This window comes from Dermochelys coriacea, chromosome 1 (genome assembly GCF_009764565.3).
Source record: "Dermochelys coriacea isolate rDerCor1 chromosome 1, rDerCor1.pri.v4, whole genome shotgun sequence".
NCBI classification, from domain to species: domain Eukaryota; kingdom Metazoa; phylum Chordata; order Testudines; family Dermochelyidae; genus Dermochelys; species Dermochelys coriacea.
In genome coordinates, this window is record NC_050068.2 from 294,866,679 (window position 1) to 294,880,091 (window position 13,413).

Below are 13,413 nucleotides of genomic sequence, written 5' to 3' on the forward strand. Positions count from 1 at the left end.
TCATACTCCCTTGTTAAATCAACATCTTTCCATTTTGCTTTATATTAGCTATAAATCTATTGATAGATCTTTGTGTCTAGTATATTCAGTCCTTATCACTTGTGAAACTTCAATCTGAATTTTGAAGATATTTTAAATTTGGTTAGCAACGGGAAAAAGATTTCAAAAGTGACCATCTGTCCCAAAAATCTAATGTGAGGTGCACACCAGTGAGAGGACTGGCAAGACTTGCTCAAAAAAAAAGTGAAGATAGGAACATTCTAACAAGGCTATATATATTGAAAGATGTTGACAAATTGGGGAGAGTCTGGAAGAGAGCAACAAAAACGATAATAGGTTTACAAAACCTCACCTGTGAGGAAAGATTACAATAACTGGGTGTGTTTAGTCTTAAAAAGAATGAGGGGGAACCAGATAAGTCTTCAAATATGTTAAGGACTGCTACAAAAAGATCAGTGATCAATTGTTTTCCATGCAGGCAGGACTACAAGTAATCAGCCTAAGCTGTAACAAGGGAGACTCAGGTTAGATATTAGGAAAAACTTTCTAATTATACAGATGGTTAAGTACTAGAGCAGGTTACCTAGGGAGGTTGTGGAACACCTGTCAGGGAGGGTCTAGGTATTACTTGATCCTGCCTCAATGTAGCGGGGATGGGAGTAGATGACCTCTTGACATTCCTTCCAGCCCTACATATTCATTATTCCTATTTTAAATAGGTTTTTAACATCTTGTAGATTCACAGAAAGCAATTTGGGATATGTGATAGGATTCTTTGAACTCACACAAATTATGCCACTGTAACAGGGCATACTGAATGGTGTTTTAGAGTGGATTCTAGATCCACTCTGCCCTGCTTCCTGTTTTCCCCCCAGACCAGAAGGATTCTGGGACTTGTATTCCACAGGAGTTACAGATTGGCAAGAAATGCTGGAAAAGGGGCCAAATGCACCTAAACACCTTTTCCCTAATACAGAATGAGTTGTGCGTCTCTCCTGTTACTGTCTCTACAGATACGGTTGTGTTGAGCTGTTCAGTAACAGCCCTTATTTGTCAGTTGCATTGCTACTTATGAGTATATTCTTTACTGTAAAAAGTATATCATTAGCAATTCAGTGTACACTAAAATTGTTCGTGATGATGTCTTGCCATTGCCACTCAGAGGTAAGATTGTTTTAGGAGTGTATAAACTAAAGTTTTACATGCCCACGGTATTGGTAAGTGAATATATGGACTGCAATAACAGATATTTCTGTAAAATACCTTAACAGGTAATTTCCATACTTTCTGCCAGAGCTGGTCAAATCACAAAAAAAAATGTTCTTGAATAAATTATTCACTGAATACAGAAGATAAATCATGAATAAACTATTTGACAAATGGTATTTGATTATCTATGCAGCTGCTTGAACAGTGAAAAAAATTAATTGTTGAATCAGGACATCATCCTGCAAACCCTTGTGCATATGAGTAGGTTTATGCAAATGACAGATTGAGAGAAGAAATTTGTCAAATATTACCATTGGGAATATTAGAGAGACAAGGTGGGTGTACTAACATCTTTTATTGGACCAACTTCTGTTGGTGCAAGGGACAAGCTTTGGGAACATTACTTATCTGGGTCTATGTGTTAATGCTAAGGTTTTAAACTATTGTTATAATATAGTTAGTGTACTTACTGTATTGACCTTCGTTTTTAGGTATCAGAGGGTCATTTGTCACTGTGAGATCCAGACCCAGTTTGTGAGCAACACAGAGCTGTCTTGCTCCAGGAGGAGCTCTCAGACTTACAATGCCAGAGTGCTAGGGGAATGTACAGGATACATTTCCTATCAACCTAAAGGGAGCACAGGAAATGCAGTTGTGTCAGGGCCCAGCAAGGAGGCCCAAAAGAAATATATTATTTCTGTAAAGGCCAGAGCATAATCTTGTCAAAAGTTTTTTTTTTATCTTGGACTAGTACCAGATATTATGATGTAGCTATGATGCTTGACCTAGCATGAGTTAAATAATACTGTTAAAATTATTAATGATGGCAGTGAAGAAGCAGAAGGCCCTTTTATTATTGACCATTGTCTGTCTTCCTATATTTTCTCCAAAACCAGAAACATACCATAGCATCTTCTGTTCCTCATATGTGTATATACAGACACCTGCCTCGTTTAATGGCACAATGAGTCGTTTGTTATCTTTACTCTGATTCTAATTTCCCATTTCAGCCTCAGCATTTTCCTCCTGTGGAGATCCAGCTCCTTGTTCCCACAAGGTCACTAATTCCCACACATCCATACTGGTAGTGCTACTACACTGAAGACCCGCATCTTGACTCTCAAAGCAATATACTATATTTGTTAAATCCACTTCAAGCATGTGCTGTCCTTTTTAAATATCCTGGGTACATTTTTCCTCTTCGCTAAGGCTCTCACACAATATTCTTCTTTAAAACCCTTGTATGTTTTTACTTTAATTCTTCCAATCCTTTCTTTGTTCATATTTTTACAGTCTGCGTCCATTTCCCCTCTCAATCCTTATATTTATTCCCCAAAAGAGTTAAGGCTGTTAAGTGACAATCATGCACTTACTTTTCACATAATCTACAAAACCCAAGCACTTCAAAAGAAAGGAAAGGAAATGTAAAGGATAGCATAAATCTTACCTGCCCACACAGTCAACATAAACACATTGGACTAAATACTCACAAGTGACTGAAGCTTTGCTTGGCACTACTGATGGGGGTCATAAAATGGCTAATAGCAACTTTGTGGTTCCCTGATTTTCAGGGGCTAGTGGGAAAATACTGCACTCACTTTGCAGAGGTGTAAATGACTACTGTGCAACTAGAGTTGCCACATCCCGGATGAGAGGTAAAAGTAAAACTGAAATGTAAAGTTGTAACCCCAAGCAATGGCAACGTTCCAGTTTGAGTAACTGCATTCTCTTTAACTTACCTGAATCCCCCCTGTAGTTTTAATTGGTTATCATATTCATCTTCACTTATATCCCTAAACTTATTGTGTGTAGAGTTGTTAAATATGTCATGTTTCACCCCCATGGAAGCCATACATCCAGTGATGAGCTGCCAAAATCTTAACAACTGGTTCCCTCCTCACCCCACGAGGGGGTCGTTGCCCACCCCCGCCCCCTAGTACTCCTGCCCCATCCAACCCCCCCTCCCCTGTCTGCCCCCAGAACCGGGCAGGAGGGTCTCATGGGCCACCGTAGTGGGTGCCCACCCCACCCCTAAGAGCCAGAGGCACCTGCCGGGGGGCGAGGTGGGGAGTCCCGGTGGTGTTTACCTGGGGCAGCTCCCAAGAAGCATCCAGCAGGTCCCTCTGGCTCCTAGGGGTGGGGAAGCATAGCTGGGGGGGAGCAGAGGGAGCAGCTGCTCCCCTCACTGATCACATCAAAAGTGGCGCTTTAGGCGCCAACTCCCTGGGTGTTCTGGGGCTGGAGCACCCACAGGGGAAAATGTGGTGGGTGCAGAGCACCCACCAGCAGCTCCCTGCCCCGTGTCCGGCCCCAGCTCACCTCTGTTCCGCCTCCTTCCCTGAACCCACTGCCCCGCTCTGCTTCTCCACGCCCCCCATGCCTCCCCGCCCCAGCTTCCTGCGAATCAGAAGGACTGAGAAGCAGGCCATGGCTTCCCACTCAGGCCGAGGGTGGCAGAGGTGAGCTGGGGTGGGGAGCGGTTTCCCTGTGCACCCCCCCGGGTTACCTGCTGTGGCGCAGGCGGCCCTCCTCGCGCCCCCCGACCTCACCTCTGCCTCCCTGGGCCTGAGCGGAAAGCCGCCACTTGCTTCTCAGCCTGATGAACAGCTGATTTGCGGGAAGCCTGGGGGGCGGAGAAGCAGAGCGGGGCAGCGCATTCAGGGGAGGAGGCGGAGGTGGAGCAGAGGTGAGGTGAGCTGGGGCCGGGGATCGGATGGGGAGTTGCCGGTGGGTGCTCTGCACCCACCAAATTTTCCCCTTGGGTGCTCCAGGGCTGGAACACCCATGGAATCGGCATCTAAGGCACCACTTTTGGCCGGTTAAATTTAGAAACCCTTTTAGAACCAGTTGTTCTCCTCGCGGAACAACTGGTTCTAAAAGGGCTTCTAAATTTAACAACTGGTTCAAGTGAACCGGTGCGAACCAACTCCAGCTCACCACTGCATATGTCTATGACTGACTGAAATGATCCCTAGGTATAGTTTTGTATATGGCTTGTAGATTGTAGAGCACATTTAGGTTTTTTTGCAGTGAAAGGTGTTGTTTAAATTTAAGATATTATTTTTCAAACAACAGTAAACTACACATGCATCTTAGTTTTCTTAAATTACTGTATTTTTGAGGAAAAGAAATGTCTATCTCTGTGTCCTGTTTTGCTCAGCTTACCTTATCTGCAAGTGCCTCTCTGAATATTTTACACTAAAGAAGTAAAATGAAATTAAGAATTTGAAACTTGAAATACTTTACTTTAGAGAAAAGACTCAAGACCCTTTTAAGTGATGAGAACCTTTAATAGCACACTTCTATGGTGTTGTTTGGGTTTCCCATTCCTTTTTTTGCCCATTCTCTCACAGACACTCAAGCTTCTGGACATGACTCTAGCTTCAAAACTGCGCTCAGAACACTTGCGTCTGTACTTCATCCCAACCCAGTGCAATATGTCACCTCTGAAATATTGAGTGTTTTAATGTGCAATGGTACTAGGGTGTTCCAGTTCCCTCTCCCCCACCCCCAAGATTGCTAGACTGAGCAAGTCATGAGCACAGCCTACAGAAAGGACTTCACAGAAATAGGTAACATCAAAAGGAGGAGAATGACAGTGAGAATTCCAGGTGCTACATGGGTTCAAAAGATGGTTATTGAAGAGTTTTTAATATAGTGAAAGGGAAAATGTATGTAGAGGCTCTCAGATAAACTCATTTCACTTATTGTAAATCCCAGGACTTAGTGCCATGTGCAAATACTGAGATAATTCTGTTCAAAATGGTAATTCAGACCTGCTCTTTTCATCTAGAAGGTGGTGAACTCATGGAATTTTCTATCAGCAGCAGTTGGAGAAAATAGCATGATTATATTTAAAACTAGAGCTAGGATTCAAAGGAATACTTTGTCTATATAAGAAGAAAAATATTATATATTATTAAGTACAATTCCTATCTAGGCACCTGGGGTAAAATCCTGGGCCCATTTAAATCAATGGCAAAACTCGCATTGACTTCAGTGAAATGAGGATTTTACCTCTGGGTTGTTAGACTTAATGGTATTGTGAGCTTCCTCTCATTCTAAGCTTCTTTTTCTCCCTCCCCACTTCTTAATGTTCCTACTTATCTAGGGTGATGTTTTCAAAAGTTCCTATGTCACTTAGGAGCACAAAGTTCCAGTGGGACCTTGTACTCCTAAATCACTTAAGCACTTTTGAAAAATCCCAACCCTAGTTGTTGAGCCTTTCCTTTGCTTCTGAGGTAATATTCTTTGCTTTGTTGCCCTCTCTGAACTCAAGTTTGTGTGTTATAGATTCATAGATACTAAGGTCAGAAGGGACCATTCTGATCATCTAGTCCGACCTCCTGCACAGCGCAGGCCACAGAATCTCACCCACCCACTCCTACAAAAAACCTCACCTATGTCTGAGCTATTGAAGTCCTTAAATCATGGTTTAAAGACTTCAAGGAGCAGAGAGGCCTCCCTCAAGTCACCCATGCCCCATGCTACAGAGGAAGGCGAAAAACCTCCAGGCCTCCCTCAAGTCACCCATGCCCCATGCTACAGAGGAAGGCGAAAAGCCTCTCCAATCTGCCCTGGAGGAAAATTCCTTCCTGACCCCAAATATGGCCATCAGCTAAACCCTGAGCATATGGGCAAGATTCACCAGCCAGATACCCAGGAAAGAATTTTCTGTAGTAACTCAGATCCCATCCATCTAATATCCCATCTCAGGGGATTAGTCATATTTACCCTGAATATTTAAAGATCAATTACTTACCAAAATCCCATTATCCCATCATACCATCTCCTCCATAAACTTATCGAGTAGAATCTTAAAACCAGAAAGATCTTTTGCCCCCACTGCTTCCCTTGGAAGACTATTCCAAAACTTCACTCCTCTGATGGTTAGAAACCTTCGTCTAATTTCAAGTCTAAACTTCCTGGTGGCCAGTTTATACCCATTTGTTCTCGTGTCCACATTGGTGCTGAGCTGAAATAATTCCTCTCCCTCTCCTGTATTTATCCCTCTGATATATTTATAGAGAGCAATCATATCTACCCTCAACCTTCTTTTAGTTAGGCTAAACAAGCCAAGCTCCTTAAGTCTCCTTTCATACGACAAGTTTTCCATTCCTCGGATCATCCTAGTAGCCCTTCTCTGTACCTGCTCCAGTTTGAATTCATCCTTTTTAAACATGGGAGATCAGAACTGCACACTGTATTTTAGATGAGGTCTCACCAGAGCATTGTATAATGGTACTAAAACCTCCTTATCCCTACTGGAAATGCCTCTCCTGATGCATCCCAAAACCACATTAGCTTTTTTCACAGCCATATCACATTGGCAGCTCATAGTCATCCTATGATCAACCAATACTCCAAGGTCCTTCTCCTCTTCCGTTACTTCTAATTGATGCGTCCCCAACTTATAACTAAAATTCTTGGTATTAATCCCTAAATGCATAACCTTACACTTCTCACTATTAAATTTCATCCTATTACTATTACTCCAGTTTACAAGGTCATCCAGATCCTCCTGTATAATATCCCGATCCTTCTCTGAATTGGCAATACCTCCCAGCTTTGTATCATCTGCAAACTTTATTAGCACACTCCCACTTTTTGTGCCAAGGTCAGTAATAAAAAGATTAAATAAGATTGGTCCCAAAACCGATCCCTGAGGAACTCCACTGGTAACCTCCCTCCAACCTGACAGTTCGCCTTTCAGTAGGACCGTTGCAGTCTACCCTTTAACCAATTCCTTATCCACCTTTTCATGTTCATATTGATCCCCATCTTCTCCAATTTAACTAATAATTCCCCATGTGGCACGGTATCAAATGCCTTACTGAAATCTAGGTAAATTAGATCCACTGCATTTCCTTTATCTAAAAAATCTGTTACTTTTTCAAAAAAGGAGATTCGGTTGGTTTGGCACGATCTACCTTTTGTAAAACCATGTTGTATTTTGTCCCATTTACCATTGACTTCAATGTCCTTAACTAATTTCTCCTTCAAAATTTTTTCCAGGACCTTGCATACTACAGATGTCAAACTAACTGGCCTATAGTTACCCGGATCACTTTTTTTCCTTTCTTAAAAATAGGAACTATATTAGCAATTCTCCAATCATTCGGTACTACTCCTGAGTTTACAGATTCATTAAAAATTCTTGCTAATGGGCTTGCAATTTCAGGTGCCAATTCCTTTAATATTCTTGGATGAAGATTATCTGGGCCCCCCGATTTAGTCCCATTAAGCTGTTTCAGTTTCGCTTCTACCTCAGATATGGTAATATCTACCTCCATATCCTCATTCCCATTTGTCATGCTACCATTATCCCCAAGATCCTCTTTAGCCTTATTAAAGACTGAGGCAAAGTATTTGTTTCGATATTGGGCCATGCCTAGATTATCTTTAACCTCCACTCCATCCTCAGTGTTTAGTGGCCCCACTTCTTCTTTCTTAGTTTTCTTCTTATTTATATGGCTATAGAACCTTTTACTATTGGTTTTAATTCCCTTTGCAAGGTCCAACTCTACTCGACTTTTAGCCTGTCTCACTTTATCCCTACATATTCTGACCTCAGTTAGGTAGCTTTCCTTGCTGATCCCTCCCATCTTCCACTCCCTGAATGCTTTCTGCTTCTTCTTAATCACCTCTCTAAGATGCTTGCTCATCCAGCTTGGTCTACAACTCCTTCCTATGAATTTTTTCCCCTTTCTTGGGATACAGGCTTCCGATAGCTTCTGCAGCTTTGATTTAAAGTAATCCCAGGCCTCCTCTACCTTTAGATCCATAAGTTCTTCAGTCCAATCCACTTCCCTAACTAATTTCCTTAATTTTTGAAAGTCAGCCCTTTTGAAATCAAAAACTCTAGTTGCAGATTTATTTTTGTTAATCCTTCCATTTAGTTTGAACTGAATTAGCTCATGATCACTTGAGCCAAGATTGTCCCCTACAACCATTTCTTCTATGAGGTCCTCACTACTCACCAAAATTAAATCTAAAATGGCATCCCCTCCAGTCGGTTCAGCAACTACTTGATGACGGAATCCATCAGCTATCGCATCTAGGAAAATCTGAGCCCTATTATTATTGCTAGCACTGGTCCTCCAGTCTATATCTGGGAAGTTAAAGTCTCCCATGATCATGCAGTTTCCATTAGTATTTACTTTATTAAAAACATTAAAAAGGGCTGTATCCATATCCAAATTAGATCCCAGAGGTCTATAGCACACCCCAAGCACTATCGTAGGAGAGGCTTTACTAGTTATCTTCCCCAATGTAATTTTTGCCCAGACGGACTCTGTCTTATCCATTGCATCGCTTATTTCTTTACATTCTACCTCATCATTGATATACAATGCTACTCCACCACCTTTACCTTTGCTTCTGTCTTTCTTAAACAGCACATACCCTTCAATACCTGTAGTCCAGTCATGACTACTATTCCACCATGTTTCTGTTATCCCTATAATATCTGGTTTCACTTCCTGCACCAGTAGCTCTAGTTCCTCCATTTTGTTACCTAGACTCCTCGCATTGGTGTACAAACATCTTAATTTTTGCTGTTTGGCCTCGCTCACATTTTGTACCCTATTAGGCACAGTCATTCTACAGCCACTATAACCTATTAGACTAGTATCCACACCACCCTCGCTCCTTATATACATTCTCCTACCCACAGCTGTATCCTTTCTTACTTGGTCTTCTTCCCTCTCAGTGCTAAAATCTGGCATGTAGATTACCTGGACATCTCCCAACCATCTCTCCCTAATTCCTAGTTTAAAGCTCTCTTTATCAGTTGTGTCAGCCTCGATCCTAGAAGTCTATTTCCTTCCCTACTCAGATGAAGTCCATCCCCAGAGAACTGTTCTCTGTCCGTGAATGCCTCCCAATGGCCATACATCCCAAAGCCCTCCTTATAGCACCATTGCTTAAGCCATCTGTTCAAAATGTCTGAACCTGCGGTTCCTCTCGTACTGAGCAGGATTACTATTGCAACAACTTGTGTCAAAGGCTGACTTTCAATAGATCGCAGCGAGATAGCTGCTCTGCTACGCACGGAACCCTGACCCAGAATCAGGTCGTCTACGAATGATTTAGCACCAGGTTCCCCACGAACATGCGGTACGCAGCGGGTGAGAGGCGGCTCCCTTCTGTCCGCACTCCGGTCCCAACACGAACGGCTCTCCTTGCCGAGCCCTACCGCCCCGGGAGGGGCGAGGGCGGCTATCCGGGGCCAACCGAGGCTCCACGGCGCTGCCGTATCGTTACGTTTAGGGGGGATTCTGACTTAGAGGCGTTCAGTCATAATCCCACAGATGGTAGCTTCGCCCCATTGGCTCCTCAGCCAAGCACATACACCAAATGTCTGAACCTGCGGTTCCTCTCGTACTGAGCAGGATTACTATTGCAACAATTTGTGTCAAAGGCTGACTTTCAATAGATCGCAGCGAGGTAGCTGCTCTGCTACGCACGAAACCCTGACCCAGAATCAGGTCGTCTATGAATGATTTAGCACCAGGTTCCCCACGAACATGCGGTACGCAGCGGGTGAGAGGCGGCTCCCTTCTGTCCGCACTCCGGTCCCAACACGAACGGCTCTCCTGGCCGAGCCCTACCGCCCCGGGAGGGGCGAGGGCGGCTATCCGGGGCCAACCGAGGCCCCACGGCGCTGCCGTATCATTACGTTTAGGGGGGATTCTGACTTAGAGGCGTTCAGCCATCTGTTGACAGTCATAATCTTGTCACACCTTTGTTGCCCTTCTCTAGGAACAGGAAGGATCCCATTAAAGATCACCTGTGCCTCAATTTCCTTAAGCGTCTTCCCCAGCCTAGCATAGTCTCCCTTAATACTTTCTAGCGAGGATATAGCCGTATCATTTGTTCCCATATGAAGGATAACTAGGGGATTCTTTCCCGCTCCCTTTAGGATCCTTTTCAACCTCAGGTCTACATCCCGTATCTTAGCACCCGGAAGACAGCACACCCTTCTATTCTCTGGATCAGCTCTAGTTACAGGCCTGTCTATTCTTCTCAATAAAGAGTCCCCGATCACATAGACCTGCCTTTTCCTGGTGACAGTACTATTCTCCAGTCTCTCCCCTGTTCCCTCTGGCTGCAAGTTCTTTCCATTCCTATTTTCCCTTATAATCCTCTTCACCACATCCTGTATCCTCCTGGGGCTCATATTTGGTGTAATCTCCCTTGACTCTTCCGCTTTTCCTATAGGACTAGCCTCTCTTCTCTTCTTCGTTACCCTTCCACCTTCAAGAAGTGCCTGCTGAGCCCCTTCCTCATTTTCCAACTCTGCAAACCTGTTCCTAAGCTCTATTTCTCCTTCACTAGCCCGTCTTTTCCTTTGCCTGGTTCTTTTAGTCACATGCTTCCACTGACCACCTTCCTCACCCAGTCTCCCCTCAGAATTCCCCAGCCCTGCTTCCATCTTTGAGTCTGAGCTTTTCCCTTCAGATACCTCATATCTTTGCTCCATCATCTGCTCGAACCCCTTCCTAAACTCAACGATACTTTCCGCCTGCATCTCCAAACCTCGGATCTTTTCCTCCATCAGCTCTATCAGACGGCATTTCATGCAGAAAAAACTCTTACCAGGTCCCCCCTCCAGGATCATGTACATACCACAGCTTCCACATCCAGTCATCCTCAATGTGTCTTTTACTACAGGAGTCACTCCCACAGCTGCCTCTGTATCTGTCATCACCTTCCCACCTAAATCCTGTTAATCTGGGAAACACAAGCCACACCAAAAAGACCACCCCCCCCAGCAAAAGCAAACCCCAAACAAGCACCACAATACAAACTCCTCTGTTTGCTAGCTCCTGTGCCACTGCAGCTGTCTGATATGGTATTATTGTATTGAATTTTTATGTTACCCATTAGGTGAAGAGAAAATTTGATTTCTTTATCTACAGAGGAAAAATTTATAAAGATAGGGCAGGAAGAGACTTCTTGGATGTTCTAGTTCAAGCCCCTGCATGAAACTGGGAGGATACTGCGTGATTAACTATTATACATAGAGAGCTGTTTAGCAGAGATGCACTTTGAGACTATAGTATGTCGGAAGAGTGGACTTTTTTCATCCACTAGGCTCACCTTGATCATTTTGCATTATGTAACTGTCTCAGAGGTGAGCAGCACAGATCTTAAAACCTTAATCACTTCAGAGCAATCAGATATGACTGAGGGCAGGGAAAGAACAGCAGTAAGCTTTCAAAATGATTGGAAGATTTTGGATTTTCATTTCTATATTTCTGTGACTTGAGTTGGGAAACAGGAGAAAAGGAGGTGAAAAAGATTTGGGATCATAACTTACAATGATATCAAGGTGAGATTCTGCAGCTAGCAAGGCTAAGAGAAAGGATGTTTGTGTAAAATATATTCTGCCTTAGAATACAGAATGAAATAGAACTGGCAGCAAGCAATGGGACACAAATTATGACCACATTTTAAACTACTAAATACCACATGGACCAAACTCATCGCTATTTCTTTGTTGCCTTCAACTGATTTGTACCTGCCTTTACCAGGGTATTGCTATATTTGGCCCTGTGATGGGGCATTCACCCTACACTAGCCCTGGAGGGGTTAATATATGCAAGAGAGGCCAATTGGCCATAGGCTGCACCTGGAGGGGAGCTAGGATATGATGAGGCTTAATTGGGAATGCAGCTCACCTGAGCAGAAACAGGTGGGGCTTCTATAAAGCCAGGGGGGCAGCCAAAAAAGGGGGGGGGAGAAGAAGAGTAGGAGTTTGTAACAATCTGTGTGGGAAGGAGCAGTAAGGGCTGGAAGAATAAAGACCTGAGATGCAGGGTCAAAGGTCCTTGGATTGGAATCCAGTGCAGAGGGTGGGCTTAGGTTCCCCTATAAGATACTGTGGGAGTGGCATGTTAGGAGAAGCCTATTTTGGGACTGCTGGAGACAGTTTGTAAGGAGACTGATAATATCCCAGAAAGGGGTGGGGGGATTTCCAGGTGATGTGACTGGAGGGCTAAGATATGAAAAGGAAAGTGCTGTAGCTTTAGGAGCATGAGAGAGACCAAGGACCAAGTGAGTGGGACAACAGGCTGTGCAACCATAGGAAGGGGCATCAGATCCTGGGGTAAGTTAATCCCCAAATGGGCCACTAGGAGGTGCCAGTGCAGTAAGTGTGCACCCTGTGTGACAGGCTGTATGAGTTGGAGTTCAAAATGGAATTTAGCGAGTAGGTGGAAAGCAAAGTGTTTTTAATTACAGTTTAAAGTATAACTTTCTTTCTTTAACTCCTTTGACTACAGCATTGCTTTATGTTTAATTAACAGCTTCAGACTTTGAAATTGTATTTCCTTCATCTTGCTTGCCTGGTGGGATATTCCAAGCCCTTCCAGCTATAATTACAAGTGATTTTCCTTGTATGTTCAAAATATTGTCACTCACATGAAATTTTACATTCTGTCCATGCTGTGATCAAGAGAGTTAGTTCATAAATGAGTTCACTTTCATTATTATCATCCATGGCATTTTCACAGGGTGATATGCCAGGAGATAAGCTATAAACTCCAATGGCTTTTCCCTGGAGGTCCCTTTGTACCCTGCTGACATGTCTCAATCTCTTTCTCCTTGAGGGTCATGAAATCAATTTGTTGCCAAGATACTTGTCTGTTTTGTTCTACTGCTTAACTTTAGACTTAGTGAGATCATTTCTGATGGGATGGCATGAATATAATGGGGCTGATTCTGAGGTCTGGCCAAACTGCACACTGCACAATGTAGAAAGGCAGTGCAAAGTTCACCTTTGTTCTCCCTTGATAATGGGGCTGTTTGCATGGCCAGTCTCCCAGTGTAACTTACAGCAACCTATGTGGAATTTGTACAGCCTCATCTCTATGCAGAGGATCCCCTCTGAGGAGGAGATGTTCCTAAGAGCTGGCTGTGAAAGTCCTGATAGCACTGCTGGGATGCATTGCAAGAGAGCCAGAGGTGCAGCAGGAAAGATCAGTTACAAGTCTCCATAACTGAAACTGCACAGAAATTTATTTCCAGAGTGTCTTATTGTCGGTGAGCATGATTAGGACTACAGTTACTACACTTAGCATATATATCCAAAATAAAATTTTATGAGTGCAAAAGCAATGGCAGCTCTACCATCATAAAGCCAGATGTGCAGCTGGTGTAAATTAGCACAGTGCCATTAAAGCTGAAGACCTATGCACC